The sequence below is a fragment of the Mauremys reevesii genome, linkage group 4, assembly GCF_016161935.1.
Source record: "Mauremys reevesii isolate NIE-2019 linkage group 4, ASM1616193v1, whole genome shotgun sequence".
Lineage (NCBI taxonomy): Eukaryota > Metazoa > Chordata > Testudines > Geoemydidae > Mauremys > Mauremys reevesii.
The window spans coordinates 41168623-41191856 of record NC_052626.1 but is presented as its reverse complement, the minus strand read 5'-3'; the positions used below and the strand labels follow the sequence as shown (position 1 = coordinate 41191856).

Here is a 23234-nt window from a genome sequence, read left to right as displayed (position 1 = left end):
AAAATGGACATTAAGCACCTTAGCCCTCTTGATGTCATCAGTTATTTAGCTCTCCTTACCCACTAAATAGAGGACTTACACTTTCCTTCATCTTTCTCTTGCTTCTAATGTACTTATAGTACCTCTTATTGCCTTTTAAGTCCCTTGCTGGATGTAACTCATTTTGTGCCTTAGCCTCTGTGATTTTGTCCCTACATATTTGTGCTATTCTTTTGTACTCCTCCTTAGCAATCCATCCGTGCTTCCACTTTTTGTACAATTCCTTTTGAATTTGCAGGTCATTAAAAAGCTCTTGATGGAATCATCTTGGCCTCTTTTTAGGCTATCCTTCCTTCACATTGGGATAGTTTGCTGTTGTACCCTTCATATAGTCTCTTTGAGAAACTGCCAACTCTCCTCTATCATTTTTCTGGTAGATTTTCTTCCCATGGGACATTACCTACCTGTTCTCTGAATTTGTTGAAATCTGCCTTTTTTTAAAAAAAAAAACAACTCCATTGTCCTTATTCTGCTTCTCTCAATCCTTCCTTTCCTTAGAATCATAAAATCTATTGTTTCATGACCACTTTCATCCAAATTGCCTTCAGATTCACAACTAATTTCCTACCTATTACTCAGAATCAAGTCTAGAATGACTATCCCCCTGGTTACTTTGGCCGCCTTCTGAATGCTTCTCTTTCCAAAATTTCTCCATAGTCATTGAGTTTTGTGCAGCTACATATGATGTGTTATGCAAGTTATTTAATTAGCTAATTGCATACTTGCAAATAGTTTGCATAGAACCATAAACTTCAATTTAATAATTTGTTCCAGTATTTTTCCAGATATCAAAGTTAAGCTGACTGGCCCTGCCTCAAGCAACATAGGGCAGTGGTGGGGGTTAGGCATGGAGCTACACAAAACATGGCAGCTATGACTTGGGTTGCCAAGCTGGGGGAGGGAAATTTATAGGAATTGGGTAGTCTCTCTTTAAATACCATTAGCAGCCCTCACTGTCTTCTATGATCCTGATGCCCCTGGAGCCCTGCTGAACAGTATTGTACACCCTGCAGCAAGGCCTTGCACCTTGCAGGGAGTTGGTAAACAAGGTTATTTGGACCCCACTGGATTCCTGTGTCTCCTTCATATTAGATGTGTTGTGTAAGAGCAGAAAGAGAGAAATAGGCAGAAGGGAGTGTGCTAGATAGATAGGTGGGTGGGTGCTGGAGGGCGTTTGGGTCAAGGTATGCTGGACACATGGTGAGTCTTGGGTCTCTCCAGTTAGCGGAGGGTGCAGAGGGGCTCTTGGCTGTCTGGGGTAGGGGTGCTGAGCACTGCCTCACAATGGTGAATTCTGTGTAACTTGAAGTCTTCACATTATAATTTGAAGACTTCAGTAACTCAGCCAGAGGTTAGGGGTCTATTGCGGGAGGGGGTGGGTGAGGTTCTGTGGCCTGCAACATGCAGGAGGTCAGACTAGATGATCATGACAGTCCCTTCCGACCTCAAAGTCTGTGAGAAAGTAGCTATGGTCTCACTGAGGGAGGCTGAGACATGCACGGAGCCTCTCACTGTCCATTCCCATCAGCCACTTACTGGTGCCTGCTCTGATACCAGCTGGAAGGGAGAGAGAGGGTAGAGGCAGCGCCTGTAGGGCAGGGGCCACTAGTCTCTGCCTTCAGCCCTGTTAAAGGGGTGACCTCTCAGCCAGGCAGCCAAATGCATGAGCCTCAGGTAAGATACTTGACAGGAAAAAAAATTCTAGGGCTGCCAGACACAGCCTTTGCTAGACTAGATAAGGCTATTTGCACTCTCTCATAGCCTAGGGCCATGTCTCTTGCAGTGGTTAAGGCCTGTTACTACAGAACACCATGCAGAGGAGGAAGGCTCTGGCATAGACAGTGGTGGTGCTTTGTAGAGGGACTGTTGCTAGATGAGCCATGACATTGGAGCTTTAAAATAGCGATGGGGCTGAGCTGCAAAACCCAGATCCAGCTCTGACATTTCCCAGAGACAGGATGTCCTGATCGGAGGTTGGTTTCAGGTCCATCTGCTTAGGGGAGTGGGGCAGGGTTGTCAATATTTCTTTGAAGTCTATTTTTCCAAACACTGAGGATGATGGCAGTAGAACAGGTGACACGGCTATTCACCCACATTGTTCAGCCCAGAGGACAGATTTCCATTCCCAGGTGTCTTGTGACGGCAGAAGTAACCTTGTAAAATGGGAGTCTGCAGCCTTCCTAGTGTTTCATCCTAAGGAAGAAGCACTAGAAGGAAAGCAAACAAGCAATGACAGAGATTCAGGTTTCCAGGTGACCCATTCTTAGAACCTCAGAGATACGAGTCATTAATAACAGATATCATCAGGTGAAAGTGTGCAAGTGAAGCCATATGCCTCAATAAAGGTGTGCATGGCTACATGACTCAACGCATGCTCCAGAGTAGAATGGGGCACTAGGCTTAGTACATCGAGAGAGACACACACCCTAGCATCCAGCTCAGAGAGCTGGAGTCTGCTATTTACCAACACTTAACAAAGCTAATCCCTCAACTCAAGTGACAAGGTTTATGTTACTTGGTGCTGAAGGTCCTGGGTTCCAGCCCTGCTGATGACTTGTTCTAGGTTTGTTACAGATCCCCTTCCTCACCCCACCCAAAAGGTTTATTAAGACTAAAATGGGCCAAGCTTATTCACCAATGAGCCTGCTGAGATAATAGCACTGCACTAGGGCTGAGTTTATCACTCAACATGCCTTTTTTCTTACTTGAGTAAAACAAAATCAAAGCCAAGCCATCTAATGCAATAGCACTTGGTGACTATTGTTGCAGTGTATTTTAATCAGCTGATGGAAGAGACAATGATCTTATGTGCAACAAAAAGGTTCTTCCTTCTGTCCAAGCTGCTAAAGATTCAAAGTTCTACTTCCCTCACAAGTACAAACTGCAAGCTATTCCAGGAGCAAGTTACAGGCAAGATTAGAAAACACTACAGTTCTGCAGTTTCAGTCCATGCACAGCATGGACGAGGCAAGTCTACCATTGCTTATACAGCACAACAACATTAGTGATGCTATCCAGCAGCTAGTAAGCTGAAGCAGGAACTTAAGTTATCCAAATGTTTTGTGGATGTTTTTCTGGCACGTAAGCCTGATGAACAGCTTTCAAATGAACAAGTGGTCTGGTATAATGCCACTCCAACCCATCAGACTGAAATAGCCAAAATGAAAACCTCAGAATATTATCCCAAAGCAGGTGATTGTAGTAGAAGTCAGCTACTTTTGTGTCTCACTTGGTGCAGTTTGTCCTTTGGTTGACAGATGAAGAAGCATCTAATTTGGCCAGCAGCAAGTATCATCCTTCAGAAGACAGTCAAAGAAGGTGCCTCTCAATTGTGGAGTACATAGTATTTAACAGTTCCAGAACTGTCTCACCACTGTATGTAAGCTCTGCTGCATAGCTACACCATGAATGTGGGTTTTGCAATTTAATTGACATACTACATCTTCGTGGATTCTGTATCAGTTATGCTGAGCTGAGGCGGCTAACTACTAGTGCTGCAAAGACTGAAGTAGAAAGACTTCAGGGAGGTGTATTCATTCCAAATGGAATTGTATTCATGAAGGAGATAATACACAGACATGATTTTGTAGCAGCTGATGGAAAGAATACCTTCTATTCAATGGCTTGAAGAGGTATTTCAGGAACAGACTGCAGATAGTTCAGCATCACAAGATGTATCACTGAAGTGTGTGTGTGTGGGGGGGGGAAGTCACATGCTCCCCAGGCAGTCTCTTACGCAGTGTGCAAGATTTGAAATGCCTAGAACACACCCAGAACTGACTTGCCATGAAAGAGTCAATAAGAAAAATCAACAGTCTGTAGTCAGAACCTTCCCTGCACTATGTACACGTGTCAAGGCAAAGATGACTGTGGTAACCCACACACTGTTGTCAGAGCTCACAGAAATGAATGGAAATATTTCAAAGATCATTTTAATGTGATGATGGTGTCATTGTTTCTTTGTATCTATGGTAACAGCACATCAAACCTCATCTTAAAGTAGACATAATAAGCTTTCAAATGATGCATTATGTGAGTGTGTGTAGAAAGGGTACATTAAGTCAACCAAAATCAGTAGTCTGCTGCTTGCCTAGAGGGGAAGGATGGAAGTGTGGGGTGGGGGAAACCTCAGAACTCCAGGAGATTCATAGAGAACTAACCTCCCCCACCCTCAATAAAACAGAGCTAGAGAAGCGAAGTCACTCATACAGCAAGGGTGGCTGCTTCTTTATGCCAGAGACCATCACTCAAAGCTACAAAGGAGATTTTAGTGTATAAGAATTAATACAAAGGCAGGGACCTGGGCAAGGAAGCTTATTCTGCTGCTCTGACCAGACCAGGTTAAATGTATAAATTGATAGGGTTTGCATGCTTTCCCTTGGAGAGACAAATCCTCAGCTTCATTGATCTCACCTCTAGAAAGTGAGTTAGCTTAAACCAGCCTGAATTATTCCACTCAGACTGCATCCATGCTGGGCACTTAGGAACCTACCCTTTGATGTCCAACTGCTGCTCATTCACATGGAAGATAAAAACCACTCCATTCTCCCCCAACTTCCTACACTGCAGATTAGATTCTTAGAAAGTCAATTTGCTGATAGGGTCTGGGATCTCACCCCAGTTCATGCAGGACAAGCAACACAAAAAGAGACAGGGAAGCTGGAGATCACATGCAAAACTTTCAGACCTCACTGGGATGCAGTAATGTGACAACTCACTCTGCTTGTGAATTCACTCACAGCTAGATCTGGTTGAATAATACAACTAAAGTTGTTCACAATTTATTCAGACAGCTGATGTGAAACACAACTTCCAATAAGTGATTTAATTGGTACCGTTCATATGGCTTCTGGAGCTCCTCCAGCTATGTGAAATATTAATCAAATAATGTATGGACCAAGCAAACAGTCATATTCATTGAACAATATTCACTGAACACTTGATTCAATCTGCTCTAATGACAAAACACACTTTGCATTCTGGAGGCTCTTTGGCACCAAAACTTTACCCAGAACCAGCAGAGCAGTGACTGGAATTGCTTTGTAAATTTAAACTCCATCTAATTACACTGAAGCACTTAGCTACAGTTCATCCAATACATTAATTATTGATCTGCTTGTAAGAACAAGTGATCAACTCTTACTTGTTTTTCTGTAAGAAACTGTGTTCCAGGTGGCTGGACTGCTACAAAACTGTCAACTTAGATTCCAAGATACAGTTCTATTACTTTTAATAGAAGCTACTGCCCATGTGCAGATGGATAGGAGAATAGCAACAAGAAGCATTTGCTAATACATTATTCCACCAAACCCGCATTCAACTATCCTGTATTGTTCCATATTTTTGCATCCTCAGTGATGTTACTCAAGATAATTGTGCATAAGCAGAAGCCTCCAGCAATGCCACAGTTCACTGTTTACAGCATATCTTCCATATACCTACTCAGGCAGGCAGAATATATATGTGGGAATATAGAAAACTGGTTAAGTTAATTGTCTGGAAGTTGCAATAAAATCCATCCAGCCATTTTTAGTTTACCAGAGATATTAAGAATTGCATATTTTGCTGGTTAGGAAGACATTATGAGCTAACCAAACAAAGCCTCAGAAACAGTTTATGTTTGAAATGTCAAGCTTGAATTATGCCAGTGCAGAATTCTGCTTGGGTGTGGGGAGGAAAAACATAAGAGAAAGGAAGTTAATGGATAAAAATAATGTCCCATACAGCTGCAGAATGTTATTTCCCTTGCTCATTTACAGTAAGGGGAAAAAAAAAAGTTAAACAGCCAAGTGTTCAGCTGTCCCTAGTCTACAAAACTATTGCTTGATCATTTGTGCCCTTACTCGTGTACTCTTAAGCAGGGCCGTCCGGGGGGGGGGGGGGCAAGTGGGGCAATTTGCCCCAGGCCCTGGGCCCCACAGGGGCCCCCACGAGTTTTTCAGGGGCCCTGGAGCAGGGTCCTTCACTCGCTTTGGGGGCCCCGGAAAACTCTCATGCAGCAATTCGGCGGCGAGCAGTCCTTTCGCCCGGGGACCCGCCGCTGAAGACCCCAGACCCCTTGAATCCTCTGGGCAGCCCTGCTCTTAAGAGTCACATCAAAGTGCAGCAATAGTAGAGGGGACAGCAGCAAACTGAAGATGCTGGGAGACAGTATGTCATTAGCTAAGGTGTTTTCACTCTTGCCAGCATTCTCAGCAACGTGAAAAAGTGAAGCAGAGTGAGCCAGACACCCAATTATCACTAACGTTTTTACTAACCACACAGGCTATGTCTACACTGCACGCCTTCTTGGGCAGCATGTACAGTCTGCTCAGGTAGTCCCCCTAGCATAGGTTTAAGTACCTGTATAGACAGAGAGGCATGTCTTAGGGGAGTACAGTACAAGCACATCTGAAGGATGTGGGTATGTACCAGAGTATATACATACCCTTCACGGGTCTCTATATGCTCAAGCTGTGCCTTCCAGTCAACACTGCTAGTTTTAGCTGTATAGCTACTAGAATCTCTCTCCACTGCAGGAAAAGACTCCAGCAGCGAGGAAAGGCTCTGGTGGGGTGGGCGGGGGAGGCAGAGGGAAAAGTCTCTAGCAGTTCCCCACTGCTGGAGCCCTTCCTCTCTGCAGGGGAAGACTCTGGCAGCAGGGAAGTAGACTGGCAGGTTGAACTTTTCCCTGCTACCTCCCCCTGCCAGAGCCTTTCACTGACATGTGTAGCTACATACTACAATATGGACACAGCTTACTTTTCACTGTGCCATGTAGGTTCACATATTCTACAAGCTGCCGATTGTGGATTGGAGTGTAAACATAGCCATGTACAACCACATATGCAGTTGTCATCTGTCTTCATGGGGTCATTTCTGAGAGTCTCTCATCCATTCAATATGCATTCTCTTTTTAGTACATAGATAATTGGAGTTCCAGCAACATAAGTGGGGAGGCGAATGAAATTGGACAGTGCGTCTGTAAAAACTCTTCCTCCTGGATGACCTTCGCAGCAGACGAAGTAGAGAAGACAGTGGAGGTGGAGAGTTATCAATAGGGCTGTCAAGCAACTAAAAAAAATTAAATCACACTGTTAAACAATAGAATATCATTTATTTAAATATTTTTGGATGTTTTCTACATTTTCAAATAGATTTCAACTATAACACAGAATACAAAGTGTACAGTGCTCACTTTATATTTGATTACAAATATTGGCCCTGTAAAAAAGAAAGTGTTTTTCAGTTCACCTAATAAAGAGATTGCACTACAATACTTGTATCATGAAAGCTGAACTTGTATATGTATAATTATTTAAAAAAAAAAAAACTTCATTCAAAAATAAAACACTGTAAAACTTTAGAGCCTACAAGCCCACTCAGTCCTAATTCTTGTTCAGGCAATCGCTCAGACAAACAAGTTTGTTTACATTTGCAGGAAATAATGCTGCCTGCTTCTTGTTTACAATGTCATCTGAAAATGAGAACATTTATTAAATTTGTGACTGAACTCCTTGGGGGAGAACTGTATGTCCCCTGCTCTGTTTTATCCGCATTCTGCCATATATTTCGTGTTATGACAGTCTTGGATGATGACCCAGCACATGTTCGTTTTAAGAACACTTTCATTGCAGATTTGACAAAACACAAAGAAGGTACGAATGTGAGATTTCTAAAGATAGCTACAGCACTCGGCCCAAGGTTTAAGAATCTGAAGTGCCTTCAAAAAATCTGAGAGGGATGAGGTGTGGAGCATGCTTTCAGAAGTCTTAAAAGAGCAAAATTCCAGTCCAGAAATTACAGAACCCAAACCACCAAAAAAGAAAATCAACCTTCTGCTGGTGGCATCTAACTCAGATAATGAAAATGAACATGGGTTGGTTGGCACTACTTTGGTTGGTTATCAAGCAGACTGTCATCAGCATGAATGCATGGTCTTCTGGAATGGTGGTTGAAGCATGAAGGGACATATGAGTCTTTAGCGCATCTGGCACATAAATATCTTGCAACACCAGCTACAACAGTGCCACATGAACACCCGTTCTCACTTTCAGGTGACATTGTAAACAAGAAGTGGGCAGCATTATCTCCTGTAAATGTAAACAAAACTTCTTTGTCTTAGTGATTGGCTAAACTCTCAGTCCTACTTCTTGTACTTGTAGGCTCTAAAGTTTTACGTTGTTTTGTTTCTGAATGCAACTTACAGATTTTTTTGTTACATAACTGCAATTTCACAATAAAGAGATTGCACTACAGTACTTGTATGAGGTTAATTGAGAAATTCTATTTCTTTTTTGCTCATTTTTTCAGTGAAAATACTTGTAATCAAAAATATAAAGTAAGCACTGCACACTTTGAATTCTGTATTATAACTGAAATCAGCATATTTGAAAATGTAGAAAGACATCCAAAAATATTAAATACATTTCAGTTGGTATTCTGCTTAACAATGGAGAGTGGCAGGGAGGGACAGATAGCTCAGTGGTTTGAGCATTGGCCTACTAAACCCAGGGTTGGGAGTTCAATCCTTGAGGGGGCCACTTAGGGATCTGGAGCAAAAAATCAGTACTTGGTCCTGCGAGTGAAAGCCAGGGGGTTGGACTCAATGACCTTTCAAGGTCCCTTCCAGTTCTAGGAGATGGGTATATCTCCAATTATTTATTATTATACTGAGATTAAAAAAAATTAATCAATCATGTCAGTTAACTGCAATTAATCCACAGCCCTAATTATAAGGTAATTTGAGGATAAGCCTCCTAACCTCTTTAAAAAGTACTCTGGAGCTTCTTCCAGAGTGGGTGGGTTGGAGGGTCCAATTTGGGTTTCAGTGAGACTAACTAGCATTAACTCAAGTGCCATTGATATGGTATACAAGTATCAGCAAAGCTGCAGTAAACCAATGCTCTAGCACGGGGATCCCCCAGCCTGGACCACACATTAATAGAGGATTGCCTCATGAACATCTCCCTTCCATTCACCATCCCAAAAACATCCCTTAGGCAGCCACTGCTCCTCCAGTCTGCAAACACAATCTGCATTGAGTCCCATGAGCCAAGGAGCTGAACAAAGCAAGGACAAGATACCTGTGCTCTCTGGTGCATAGAGGCAGCATATTGTCAGGGAGCAGCATGCCCTGTCTAAAGAAGAGAGACACCCACCTTTGTCATTAGGAAGTGAAGTTTCTCCACACGCTCAGCTGTGGAAATCTCCCTCCAGACTCCAAGAAGGGCAGTGACATTTGAATCAAGACTTAAGGCTGCACTGTGGGAGGTAGCTCCTTTCAGAGGTACTTGGGGGGGTGGATGGGAATTGTTTGCCAGACTGTTTAGCTGCTTCACTTTAGCTGTTTTCAGGAATTCCTAGAAGACATTTCTACAAATAATCACTCAGCACGGACCGCAAATGGCCAGCCTGACCAGGGAGGAGATTCAGTTGAGGCCACAAGAGTTACAGACAGAGCTAGACTTTGAACTGCTATGTACAGAGGTGAACTCGTTGGAGACTGATCAAGGAGCTCTATGAGGGGTGCTCATCTATTCAACACCATCTGTGAAGAGACAAAGCTCATTTACATCTCATTGTTGGGAGAGGCATTAGACATTCAAAGGGCCTGATCCTGCTCTTGCTTACACCAATAACTGCAGTACACTTACACCTGATTCACACCAGCATTAGTGAAAGCAGGATCAGACTTCTAGAAACTAGAGATGACAAAACCCTGTTTGGTCCATTCAAATCACCACTTCCCCCCCTCGACCCATGGTCCTGGCCCCAGGACTGTGCCCTGTCAGTTTCTCAGAAGCTTTGTCCTTCCAGTTTTAAGTGACTAAATTATGGGACTTTCACTATTACCCTCAGGACCTCAAGACATCTCTGAATAGATGCTGATTGGGGTTTGGCAAGTGGCAGGCCACCTACAGCTCAGAAGCCAGGGGATCAAAATGACGGATACAACCAAAATCAGCAGCAAGATAAGGGAGCCGGATATGATGTGTGGATTCATATCTTCATTAAAACCAGTGTCTCTGCTCTATTGCAGTCAATGGCGAAATTCACATCCACCTCAGTGGGAACACAACGGGACCTGAAGAGTTCTATAACTCTGTCACAGTCAGGGATGACCTTCCCTTGGGCTGTTGCCCCAGTGCAGTGCTACTTATCACATTACACCAGCACAGCCTGGTTCGCACAAGCTCCCTGTTGGTTTCTAGATGCAGTTTAAGGTGCTGGTTTAGACCTATAAAGCCCACTGGACAGGCTGCTTCTCTGTAGGATACAGCTGCAGTTGTGGACAATGGAGATATGGTACCTCCAGCTTGGGCGATTTCAAAGGGAGGGGGATCTCCTCATCTGAAACTCACCTTCCCCCCTTTTGTTCTAAAGCAGATTGAATCTATTGACCTTTAAGGTACACTGTAAACCCACTGTACTTATTTGCTGGGAATTTTGGGGAGAAGGAAGATGGATGATAGAGTAGGGTCTAAGTTTACTTGGTTCTGCTTCAACATGGGGCAGGGGAGGATTCGGAAGATGGACCAGATGCCACCTCAAGGTCCCTTCCAGCCCTACATTTCTAGCCCCCCCCCCACTTTTTTTTTTCTCTTCCCAAAGATAGTGAGCTTTGGCTTGCAGGTGAAGATATGCATCTGGAGGTATTTTACATGGAGCGTGATTTTACAGGTATTTAGTACAGGGGATAGGCACATTTTATTTGTGAAGATCAGTGAAAACAAATATCCCCCTACATTCCAGATCAACAATGGTGATGACAATAGTGCTCCAGCTGGCTTACAATATGAATATGCTTATCCTCCAGTGAAAAAATCTCCAGCCTGCAGCGGAAGCCAGAAGACTGTCAGCACAAACACAAGTCCTAAGAAAAAACAACAAGGAGTCCTTGTGGCACCTTAGAGACTAACAAATGTATTTGGGCATAAGCTTTCATGGGCTAAAACCCACTTCATCAGGAATGATGCCTCGTTGTTTTTGCTGATACAAACTAACACGGCTACTACTCTGAAACAAATTCTAAGAGGTAGCTGGAAACCCGAGACTGGTAAGAGAGCCTTATCTGGGGGATTTAAGGAAGATTGTGGTGAGGATGTTCTGTTTTAAGCTGTGTATACTTGATGTCAACCTCATTTAAACTTTTGATGCTCCTTTTAAAGCCTAGGGAATCCTCAGACAAAAAGTTTTGGTTAAGAGTTAAGGTTATGTAACAGACAAAAACAAAACAAAACACAGTCAAATGGACAGTGCCTGAATGTAATTGTATTGGGAGTGGCATAGCTACTTTATTCACTCAGACTGCTCTATCTTGTGACCCACAACAGATAAATACACAACTTGTTTATCTGCCCTCGGCACTGCTGGTGTGGGACTCAGGTCTGTGTCTGCATGGAGTGTGTGTGTTTTACAGAAGTGTTGAGGAATTCCACAATAGGAATTGGACCATTGCTGGAAACAAGTTGTCACAGATCCCAGTTGAGCACCCCTTCTTGGCCACTGGTTAGTCTGCTGTGAGACAAGCGAGATCCTGGGTCCCTGGATGTTTTAAGCTTCCCTGGATTTTTAGCAGACAACAGCTCTGTTTTCTTCCTTAGCCTCTCTGGCATATTTTCTGTGCACCAACACGGTCTGCCAACCCCTCAGGGAAATGGAGTCCCTCAACCCATCTGCCTTAGGCCTCCAGGACTAATGGTAAACCCCCAAATACCCTAATAATTTAAACACGCTGTTGGGGTATGTCCTTACCTTTAGGTTGTCTCCCTGTACCTGAACACAGCACCAGAGGGGACTTTGCCTCTTGCATCCACACTGGTGGCCACTTTCCCAGCCACAGTAACCACTCCTAGCTAGTGTCTTTTCCAGACTCCTTCCCCAGGTCTTCTGTGGCTCAGCCCTCTAGGCAAGTCTCACAACAGTTTAGTCCACTTCCTGGGCTCAGCTTCACAAACAAAAGGTCCTTTGCCCTTCCTGGGCTCAGCTTCAATTCTTTCCTCCTTGGCAGGGTACCAACTCCACTAGGCTTTTCCCCACTTGGAGTTCAAATACACTTAAACTAGCCTTTTTCCTCACATAGACCTCTATCTCATTTTCTGGTCCTTGTGGATCCTAGCTCAGGGCTCCTCTCTACTGTAAGCCCCCAGGCGTTAACCCTACTCCTGTAGGGCTGCTCCCTAGCCACTCTAAACTACTGACCCTTCCTAATGGGGAATTCTCCCTAACTCCTCTCTAGTGAAGGCACAGCTTTATTTAAGTAACAGCTGGGGTCAGACTTTCTAATTAAGCCCCACTACATACAGCTGATGTTGCCAGCTCATCAGTGAGACTGAGGGATAGCTGCTAAGTCATGGGCAAGGCTGAGCCCAGCATGCCTCAAAGAACAATCACATTGTTCTGATAAAAGAGTGGCCAACTTCCCAGACTCAGCCAGAGCCTCAGGCTTAATGGAGAAGATCTTTACTTTAAAATCTCATGGTCTGATTCTCATCTCACACCAATTTTACACTGGTAAAACTTCATTGTTGTTAGAGACACTCCTGATTTACAGCACCGAGAGAGGAGGAGAAGGCCCTATACCTTCTTTTGTGGCTCCTGGAGCTGGGTGAATAATTTGCTACCCTTGTATTTGGCAAATGTAACCATTCTCCCCCATGGAAAAATAAACTGCTTTAACGAGTGCTTGCTTTTCAAAAGCAGTTAAAAAGACTCAAAACCCCTCTGACATTAACTAAAAAGCATCTATAAAATCAATCGGGGGGGGGGAGGCTTAACTCTGCTAATGTGTTAAAAAAAATAATCACAGTGCTACAAAAGAGATGGCCATTAATCTACTTCACAGGCCCTCCTCCTGTGAACCTGACTCACACAACTGATATCTCATGCAATCTGTAATCGGTTTAAATGGGACTGTTTATGTGAGTATGGATGACTCATGAGAGACTGAGGTTAGCATATTGGGACATTTGGGGACTGATCCAGCACCCACTGAAGTCAATTGAAAAACTCCCATTGACTTTAGTTAGCAGTGGATCAGGCCCTTAATGTTGAAAACAAGGTTACATTCATGTATATGCACATGTAAACACTGTGCATTTTATGTTCCTGAAATAACAATTTACGTAACAAAATTACTGTTCTTAGAAAATCCACAACTTAAAAAACAAGCTACAAGTCTTCAGTTAAAATGTTATTTCCACCTTCACATATGGTTGTCAAAGCTGGAAATCCATCAAAGATACAGATAGCTGTCTAAATGCCTTAAAAAGCTAATGCCTCAGGAAAAATACTAGGTATTAAATTGAATGAATGTATAACAAATGCCAAGATTAATCAAGAGTTCATCTATTCCTCATCTCCAAAGTTATAAAGGCAAGACGATGGAAATACCTGGGATACGTTAAAAATGAACCCAGAATGTCTACCATGGCATGCGTGCCATCAGGCAGCTAAAGGAATATTTAAAAGGGCTGAGTGAAAGAATCCTTCCACCTTTGAGACAGAGAATTTATGGGAGTTAACAACATAGAGGACATGCAAAGAGCAGCCAAGGATAGGAGCCTTGTTCATTCCCTAACGTCTGCCAGCACAGGAAGGATTCAGAATAAGAGAATATATACAAAGTAACATTGTTGATATATAACTGTGTCATAAACATAGAGATATGGGTAACATAAAATCCCTCCTGGGAAGCTGTTTTAAATCACTTTACCTGCAAGGGGTTAAGAAATTCAAATAACCTAGTTGGTACCTGACCAGAAGGGCCAATGAGGAAAGAAGATACTTTCAAATCTCAGGGGGGAAGGGGTTGTTTGTGCTCTTTTTGTTTGTTCCCTCTCCAGACGGAGGGAGAGACCAGGCAGGTAAAACAGCTCCTAAAAACATATTGGAATGATCCATCTAAGATTGCAAAAATTGTAAAGTAAGGGCAAGGAAATGCGTTAGATTATCTTTTGTTTTAGCTTGTGAATTTCCCCTATGCTAAGAGGGAGTTTTATTCCTGTTTTGTAACTGTAAAGTTGAGTCCAGAGGGGAGTCCTCTGTGTTTTAAATCTTTTTATTACCCTGTAAAGTTACCTTCCATCCTGATTTTGCAGGTGTAATTCTTTTACCTTTTTCTTTATAATAAAGTTCTTCCTTTAAGAACCTGATTAATTTCAGTGTCCTAAAGACAAAGGGTCTGGTCGGTATTCACATTATTCTCAAGCCTCCCCAGGAAAGGGGGTGAAGGGGCTTGGGGGAATATTTTGGGGGAATAGGGACTCCAAGTGACCCTTTTCCTAAATTTTTGTTTAAATCACTTGGTGGTGCCAGCAATACCATCCAAGGACAAGGAGAGGAATTGTACCTTGGGGAAGTTTTAACCTAAGCTGGTAGAATATAAGTTTAGGGGGTCTTTCATGCGGGTCCTCACATCTGTACCCCAGAGTTCAGAGTGGGGAGGGAACCCTGACAAACTGACATGCAGAAGTATAAACCTCTTCTACTTGTTTCAATTGTTAACTCTTACGGAGGTTAAAAAAAGACAGGTCTGTGATGTTGCACTCCATAATGTTTTATGGAAATATGCTTATGAGTGTGACTATGATGTAACTGGAATATGCTTTATGAAAAAGGTCTCTTATTCAGTAGGTTATAACCTTTGTTATGATACCTTACATATATGTATGTATCATTCTTGTATCTGAATCTAGAAATATAAAGTATAAGTATGAGGTCCTATTGTAATTATGCAAAGTGTAGGCTATTAATGGGTGGCTTAGAACAGGGGTGGCCAACCTGAGCCTAAGGAGCCAGAATTTACCAATGTACATTGCCAGAGAGCCACAGTAATATGTCAGCAGCCCCCCCATCAGCTCCCCGTCCCCTGCTCCCAGAACCTCCTGCCCACTGGCAGCCCGCTGATCAGCGCCTCTCCCCTCCCCCTGATCAGCTGTTTTGTGGTGTGCAGGAGGCTCTGGGGGGGTGTGTGTGAGGTGGAGGAGCGAGGGCACGGCAGGCTCAGGGGAGGGGATGGGAAGGGGTGGAGTGGGGGCAGGACCTATGGCAAAGCCAGGGGTTGAGCAGTGAGTACCCCCAGCACATTGGAAAGTTGACACCTGTAGCTCCAGCCCCAGAGTCTGCGCCTATACAAGTAGCCACATATTAACTTCTGAAGAGCTGCATGTGGCTCCAGAGCCATAGGCTGGCCACCCCTGGCTTAGAAGCTTGATGGCTCCCATTGACTAGGACCATTGGTCGTGAATGGGTTTATTTACCTGCAAGCCTTCCTAATGTCAACAAACATCAGGTGCCCAGGCACACAGGTGAGTGTTGCCTGCTCCCGGGTAACCCAGGGAAGAAAGGGGGGTTACAGAACTAATTTGTTCTTAATATTAATTCATGTAGTAACCATTATAAACAATCTGTAGAAATTAAAAGAAGCAACATTCATCAAGATGTAAATGGAATTAAGAAATTGCTACATGAGTCCATTATTTACTTTTGCACACATTTAAAAAGATGCAGAGTGAAATCCTGGCTCTCTTTGAATCAATGGCAAAACTCCCATTGATTTCAATGGAGCTAGGCTTTCATCCATAAGGTCAGAGTTAAGGGTTTTCTTTTTATTCTGAATGATCTTTATAGAATTTTAATTCAGATAAGAGATTTTGTTTTGTATCCTAACAAACCATATTATTTATTTTAATGAGTTTTGTTTGGTTGATTTTTGGTCACCATTTTATTAATTTTACCTCTTCTATTCTTTGATTAATGGCTTAGTAACCTTACCTATAAGGTAACAATGCTCCCCCCACATACAGTTTTTAATTCATTAGTGGGTGAAATTCACCTTCATGCAGAAGGACAGCACAAGCCTTAGCATCACTTAAGTCCTGCTTAAGTCTTATTTTGAGGACTTAAGCAGTGCATAGACTTTCTGCAGAACCACTGCACAGATGCGACTTTCGCCCTACTTCCAGACACTCTCCATGTGTTTGAGGGAAGGTACTTGGTAAATGCAAAGCATTATTTTTCTATAATTGCACAAAACAGAATGCTCTTTCAGTATCTCATTGTCTTACCACTGGATTTCTGAGGAGTTCAGCTGCTGCCAGAATGCTGAAGTCAATACTCCACTTCCGTTATGAACAACCTGCACGATGCATAACAATGCTCAGGCATAGGAAAATACATTTTGTGCAGACTAAGTAGCAATATACATTATGGTCCTTTGCTATTGCACCTTCTTCAGCCCATGCTGCTGCAAGTGACTGGCACACTCAGTGCAATGTGCTTCACTTCCACCAGCATGCAAAGTACTATGCTTGGATCATCATCTTAAAACTCTGAATCCCCGCTGTTCCAAAATGAAGAAGTCATGGGCATAAGGGACAGGCACTGGGTAGCAGTTAACTAGTACCAAGTGGTCAAAAAGCTCCCCAGAAATCCTGTCCTGATGCTTTCTAGTGATATTCTGGTTACATTTACTTTGGGTGAGATTTAAGAATTTTTTTGAAAGCATTAAAAATTCAGGGATTGCATTTCACTTTTAGGCTAACACATTATCCTGATGTTTATTTAATAACCATTCTTACCAATTCACAAACATTAATTAAGCCTCACAATATTCCTGGCTGTGGGTCAGCATTATTATGATCATCACCCTCATTTTACAGATGGAGGCTCAAACGGTGAACTGAATTACCCGAGACTACAGAGGGAGTCAATGACAGAGCTGGAATTAGAAACCTAAAGTCCTGACTTCCAGATCTGTGTTCATTCCTTTTGCCCACGCTGCCACTGTTTAATGAAGAAATGTAAGAAACTGGCTTCTGCTGAAATGCCTGTGGTTTTTAGTAAAAAACAAACAAACCCAAGCCAGGCAGCAGACCCTAAATCAAGCGCAACTCAGCTTTGTGCAGGGGCCCGAATCAGGAAAACATCCCTACGCAGGTCAGCATTAAGCACATGCTTAAGTCTTAGTGGAGTCAAACATAGATGTAGGCAGCACAGCATAAACTCAGCAGATTGGAAAATCTAGCTCAGAGTATTGCAGCCTGTGACCCACAGGCTGCACCCTGCACTAAACTTGAGGGAGGAGCTGGTATGCACTGCATGCTCTCTATTCTGGTCTGCTGCAGTGGCCCAACGAGGGCTGTTGCAGGCCCCTATAACTGCCCCCTGAAGTTGATCTAACTTGTACCAAGGGCCATAGCACCCCCTATCCACCTCCAGAATCCAGGAGCTGCAAAGCAGAATAAAGCCATATTGCCTCCCCATCCCCATGCCAAGCTCCGCTCAGCCATGCTGCAGAATCGGGGCCATTTTTTTGGCATCTGTTAAACATTTCCCCAATAGCCACTAGATGGCCACATAGCCAGCTGTGAGTGCCATGTTTTTCAGTTAACATCACAAGGTAATAGTGATTCAGAAGCAGGATTTATGGTTTCCAGCCCAAGGTTTTAATACTTTAGCCAAAACAGACAATGCATCAGTAGTGGGGACACTCTTTCTGAATGGTCACGGACTACATGAACCTGAACAAGATCCTGACACTTCAATCACTATTGTTTGGAATCTGGTATTGCATTTCAGTCTACATACACCTCTTGCATTGTCTTAATAGGAAGAATATTAAAAGTTTCCCATTTAACACTAATTTTAGACTATATCAGTGCTGGGTTTAGATGGTTTAAAACTTATTGATTCATTGGGATGATGGAACGATTGTCATTCTGCATGCTGCACCTCTAGTGAGCATCTGTTTCTGTCATTATATAAATTCTCTTTTACACCTCATCAATCTAGGTTTTAGTGTAATTCCAGTGAGAAAGCTCAGGGATTTTTTTGGCAATGCATTAAAGTTACAGTCATCCTGGGATGTATTAAATAGTCTCTAGGACGATCAGTCAATCAGAGGCACAACATTAATTTAAAATATTTGAATAAAAATAATTTTGCTACAATTCAAGCTCACAGGACATCCCATCCCACTGTTTTCACTGGCAAATCAAATTGCACATTAAGGGACCCATTTCCAAAGGGGGTCCCAGCCTTGACACAAAATTGGCTTCTGCCATTTCATATGCACAAACCATTTGTACCTACCAGAGACAAACCGTGTGTGAAAGCAACATTTGGAAATGCAGCAGGTTATCAAGTTTTGTCTCATATGCACGAAACGACAGGTGTGAATTCAGAGAGAGTAGGTGAGCGTTTTACAAAGTGTGGGGATCCCCCCACCATCACCAAGGACCAGCCAGGAGGAAGGAGGCACAGACAATGTCTCAGTTAAGATGCGGAGGCCTTTAAGACCACATGGTAGGGATGACTGTGGGAGTGGGACATGACTGGTTTAATTTTCCTGAAGGGAATTCAGTGTTCAAAAGTTTGGGTTAGACAGATTAGAAAGATGAGACAGATACCGCTTTTGAACATTTTGCCCAAAGTGTTGGCTGTGGCATAATCTCAAACAAATGGCTTCACAGACTGAAATGTCACCCTGGCCCTAATTCTTCTTGGAGCCCTTTCTGCTTTGCATGAGGGTCACACACAATTCCCAGTGGCACAGCACATTCCCTCTTTTAACCCACCGCAATCAGCTCCATGACTCATTTCCCTCAGTCTCCCACTTCCCCCACTGAGGCTAAACAAGGGCCCTTTGTAAAGGGTGTAAAATGTAGGAATTTTATGATGTCCTTTTGGGATGTTCATCAACAGCTTGTGTGTGTCATTTCTTTTTCTCAGTGATTAAATTACAAACCACCTTTTCTTCATATTGGAAGCTTCAAAAATGGCACTATAACTGGGCAAGGAAGAAACACAACCAGCAGTCACTGCCCAGGGCAGAAATAGCACAGGAGTTGCAGATCAGGTCACAGAGGTGCCATGACAGAGCTGTGTGAGATCAGGAACTAGCCACCACATCTATTCAATTTCACATAGATATAGTCCCACACTCCATCTGCAAACACTGCTGAATTATGAGGCATTTGAAATCAGCATCTGGATTGTCTGGTTTGGGACAATCTCTATTTTTTAAATTTATCATGACATTTAAATACCCAAATGTCCCTGTACTGATGAGGCCTCTTTCATGGCAATAAGGGTGACCATTGTGCTCTTCCTGTAGTGGCATCCTGTTTTTTGCATCCTAACATTTAGAAACCAGCTCCTTTCCACAGAAGTCCAGGGAAAACAAAAGCTCAGGCTATCAGCGCTTACCAAGGTTCAGCAGTACATAAAGACAAACCAGGGAGACTCAACCTTAGAACATAACTGCATAGAAACAGGTCAGTTACTTCCTTGTGGGAGTTCCTCCCTCCATTATTTTATTAGCACTTTTTTAGTGTTACCGTCCTCCTATATTATAAAAGACAATAAATTGGAGCATCCCATTTATTGTTTTCTCTAACTCTATTATTTCCTATTTGTATAGATTCCCAGGCCGGAAGGGACCATTGTGATCAGGGCCGTCCCTAGCCATTTGGGTGTCCGATGCAGCCCTCCCATGGGGGGGCTGTGTGGGGCCCCAGGCCTCCCCCCAGGGTCTGGGAGGCAGGAGCTGTGGGGAGGCACTTTTGGGGGCCCCACAGGCCCAGAGTGGCCTAGTGGCCTAGCGGGGGGCTGGGAGAAGACCGCTCTGCTTCCCTTGCCCTGGCTCCAGCCACGTCGCTTGGGGGAGGAGGCTTGGGGGAAGGTATTTCCCTTCCCCTTGCACTAACTGGCAGCAGCGGGAAGTGAAGCAGCCCTGCCCCAGCCAGCTCTACTCTACCAGCTCCCAGCCATGGCGCTCCGCTTCCCGCAGCCGGTGAGTGCTGAGGGGGAGGGGGGGGAGGGGGAGAACCTTTTCCTAACCCACCCCCGAGCGACACGGCTAGGGCTGAAACAAGGGAATCTGAGAGGGCTGGGGCTGTGTCACTCCGATTCCTGCCACTGGTGACTCGAGGGGGGGGGGGGGAAGACCTTTTCCTAACCTCCCTCCCCTGAGCAACATGGCTGGTGCTGGGGCCGCGTTGCTCCGCTTCCCGCCACCGGTGAGTGTGGGGGGCGAACCTTTCCCCAACCTCCCCGCACTTACCAGTGGCGGGAAATGGAGCGACATGACTGGGAGCTGGCAGAGTAGAGTGGGCTGGGGCAGGGTTGCTCCGCTTCCCGCCGCTGAGTGTGAGGTCGCTGGGGGAAGAGGTGGAATGGAGGCGGGCCGGGGGGAAGGGTAAGAGGCAGGGCGGACAGAGTTGACCGGGGCCCCACACCCCCTAAGGACAGCCCTGTCCCTTGCGGGGGCCGGGGCCGAGTGATAGGGCTTGTGCTGCTGCGTATGCAGCACGCAGCTGCCTAGAGCACCATGAAATGTAGGGAAATTTGGTGCCCCAAATTTCATGGTGCCCTACGCAGCTGCGTATGCCTAAGGACGGCCCTGATTGTGATCATCTGGTTTGACCTCCTACATAACACAGGCCATAGCACTTCTCCAAATAATTCCTAGAGCACATAATTAACAAAAAAAAAATCCAATCTTGATTTTAATTTTAAAACTTGTATTAGTCTACTCTATAAAATAAACAGTCCCATTCTCTTCAATTGCTTCTTATATGGAAATTTTTATTACCCATCTCTTAAATCCCTTGTGTTTCTCCTTTTTGAGACAGAGGGCCAAGAACTGAGCACAATATCCCAAGTGAAGGTGTAGACTGTGTGCATATAATAAATAATAATAATAATAATGTTTAATGTTTAGTGTTATTTTTCATACCATTCCTCCTACAGCCTAATGTTTTAAAACTTTTTCTGAACAGAGGCTTTCATTGACTTGTTCCCAGTTACACCCAAGTCTTTCCCTCTAGTGGTTGCCATTCACTCAGAACCCAGCAATAGCTCATTTTGTTTCTTCAGTGCATATTACCTTGCATTTCTCCACACAGAATTTCATTTGCCATCAAGCTACTCATTTACCCAGCTTTGTTAAACTGCTAACACTCTTAACAGCCACCTCTAGCCTTGAGTTACTGAAATAAATATATCTGCAAGTTAGCCACATCACCATCAGAATAATAAACAACACAGTATGAGTCCTTGTGGCACCCCACAGTTTATCAACAAGGCACAAGGTTTTTAAACATTTACCATTTGTTTTCTGTCTTTTAGCCAGTTTCTAATCCATGACAGAATTTTATCTCTCAGGCTGTGACTGATTAGTTTCCTTACTAGCCTCTTGTGAGACAATTTGACAAAGGCTATTTGAAAAGCCAAACAAATTACATCAACCAGTTCTCCTTTATGCATTATTTTGCTAACTCACTTGAATACTTGTAGATGAGAGGCAGTTTTCCTTTAGATGAGGTATACTATTTTCTGAATATCACTGCATGATCATCTAGCTCTTTATAATTCTATTTTAATTATAGTTTCAATTAATTTATCAGGGACTGAACAAAGGGTCATTGATCTGTGATTGCCAGGATCACCTCTAGCATTTTGGGAGAATAAAAAGCAGGGGAAGGGAAGGGGTTACACCATTTGCTCCAGGCCTCCAGCAAAGCACCTGATTTTAAATGAGAGCATGTATTTTTGTTAGCAGCTCAGCCATGCCATTCTCAAATTCCTGCATATAGAATCATAAAAATGTAGGGCTGGGAGGGACCTCAAGAGATCATTTCGTTCATCTCCCCATGCTTGGGCAGAATTAAGTAAACTGAGACCATCCTGGCAGTTGTCTAACTTATTCTTAAAAACCTCCAAAGACTGGGAGTCCACAACTTCCCTCAGCAACCTGTTTCCAAGGCCAGTTCTAGGGACAGGTGAGAAGGGTGGTCATCCCAGGTGCCAACTTCCAGGGAGTGCTGGACCGTTGCACCACTTGGCTTTTTTTCTTTCTCAGCCGATGACTGGCTGGCAGGTTGTTGTGGTCCCCCCCCATACACTGATTGGCTGATCTTGTTTGTTTCATTTTTGCACTGGTCTAGGGGTGAACCAACAAAAAACATTTTCTGCCCTGGTTGGCAAAATGGTTAGGGCTAGTCCTGCCTGTTGCTAGGCTTAACTATCTTTGTAGTTAAAAAGTCTGTGTCTAACCTAGATCTCCCTTACTGTAGACTAGGCCGATGACTTCTTGTCCTAGTGGATCTGGCGGAACAATAGATCACGCTCCTCTTTGTACCAACCCTGAACATATTGCAGACTGTTAGCTGGTCCCCGGCAGCTTTCTCTGCCCTAGACTAAACCTGCCCAGGTCTTCCCACCTTCCCCCACAGGCGATGTCACCATGGAAAGCTTCAGTTATTGAAAACCTCTGTTCAATGGCAACTTTGCAAGCATCAATGATCCCGACATATATTTGATGAAAATACTCTTTGGGGTCACTGAAGGTGTGAGGGAAGCTTCCATGGTGGTCGAGCCATCTTGGTGGCTTGTATTTCTTGGGAGTGTAGGATCATCTAAATAAATATTTCTTGCCTTCTCTACTGTTGTTTCCCAGAAGTGATTGTATGATGAGTCGGTGCACATCCCACTCAACACCTCTTGCAACAGGCCAACTTTCTTCATAATGCTTGCCAATGACATGTTTGGGCTTTGAATTTTTGCATTTGCTTCTTCTACAGAACCCATGGCTTTCACAAGAATTGTTAGGTAAAGTACACTGAAAAAGACTGAAGCTGCTTTGAGAATCCGCTACATTTTGAGCCAAATTCATTGGAAGAGTAACTAAAAGTTCATCTAGGCAGTTCATCATGGCCTTGTAGTTGTGGAGAAGTGATTTAATGCTACTGATCCTTAGTGTCCATCTTGTTGGGCACAATGGTTGTAAAGAAGGTTCCCCTTCACTCTGAAATTCTCTGAATGCTGTCATACGTTTTGGTGACTCACTGCCAGCACTGATGAGATCTTTCACCATCAAAAACATATCATGACATTCTTGAATATTATGCAGGGCATCCTGTGTGGCAAGGTTAAGGGAATGTGCAGCACAGTGCACAAATTCCACTCTCGGCTCTCAATCCTTCACTCTGGCTTGGACCCCAGTAAATTTGCCAGACACATTACTGGCTCCATCGTAACACTGCCCCGCCGGCAATCAGAAAAGGGCAAATCACACCTGAAAAGTATATCTTCCACAATTTTGAAAAGAGAAGCAGCATCCATTGCGTCAGTTTGGTAAAACCCAATAAACTCCTCATAAATCTCCCAGTCATCACTAGAAAAGAACCTTAAAGAAAAACTTCCTTGTT

The 23234-nt window shown here is 43.7% G+C and overlaps 1 long non-coding RNA gene across 4 annotated transcripts; it reads right to left on the bottom strand.

Annotated features, from left to right (window-relative positions):
- Positions 1-1894: 1894 nt before the first annotated feature.
- Positions 1895-12262, bottom strand: LOC120403732. Of its 4 annotated transcripts, none has more exons than XR_005597703.1 (4): positions 11776-12259; positions 9180-9380; positions 6781-7092; positions 1895-2246 (listed from the first exon to the last, which is right to left on the bottom strand). It is a non-coding gene; the product is annotated as an uncharacterized LOC120403732 (long non-coding RNA). The 4 variants fall into 4 exon arrangements; XR_005597702.1 differs by lacking the exon at positions 1895-2246 and adding an exon at positions 10814-10894 and having other exon boundaries at positions 6037-7092; positions 11776-12262; XR_005597704.1 differs by lacking the exon at positions 1895-2246 and having other exon boundaries at positions 6037-7092; positions 9180-9393; positions 11776-12262.
- Between the last annotated feature and the right edge of the window lie 10972 nt (positions 12263-23234).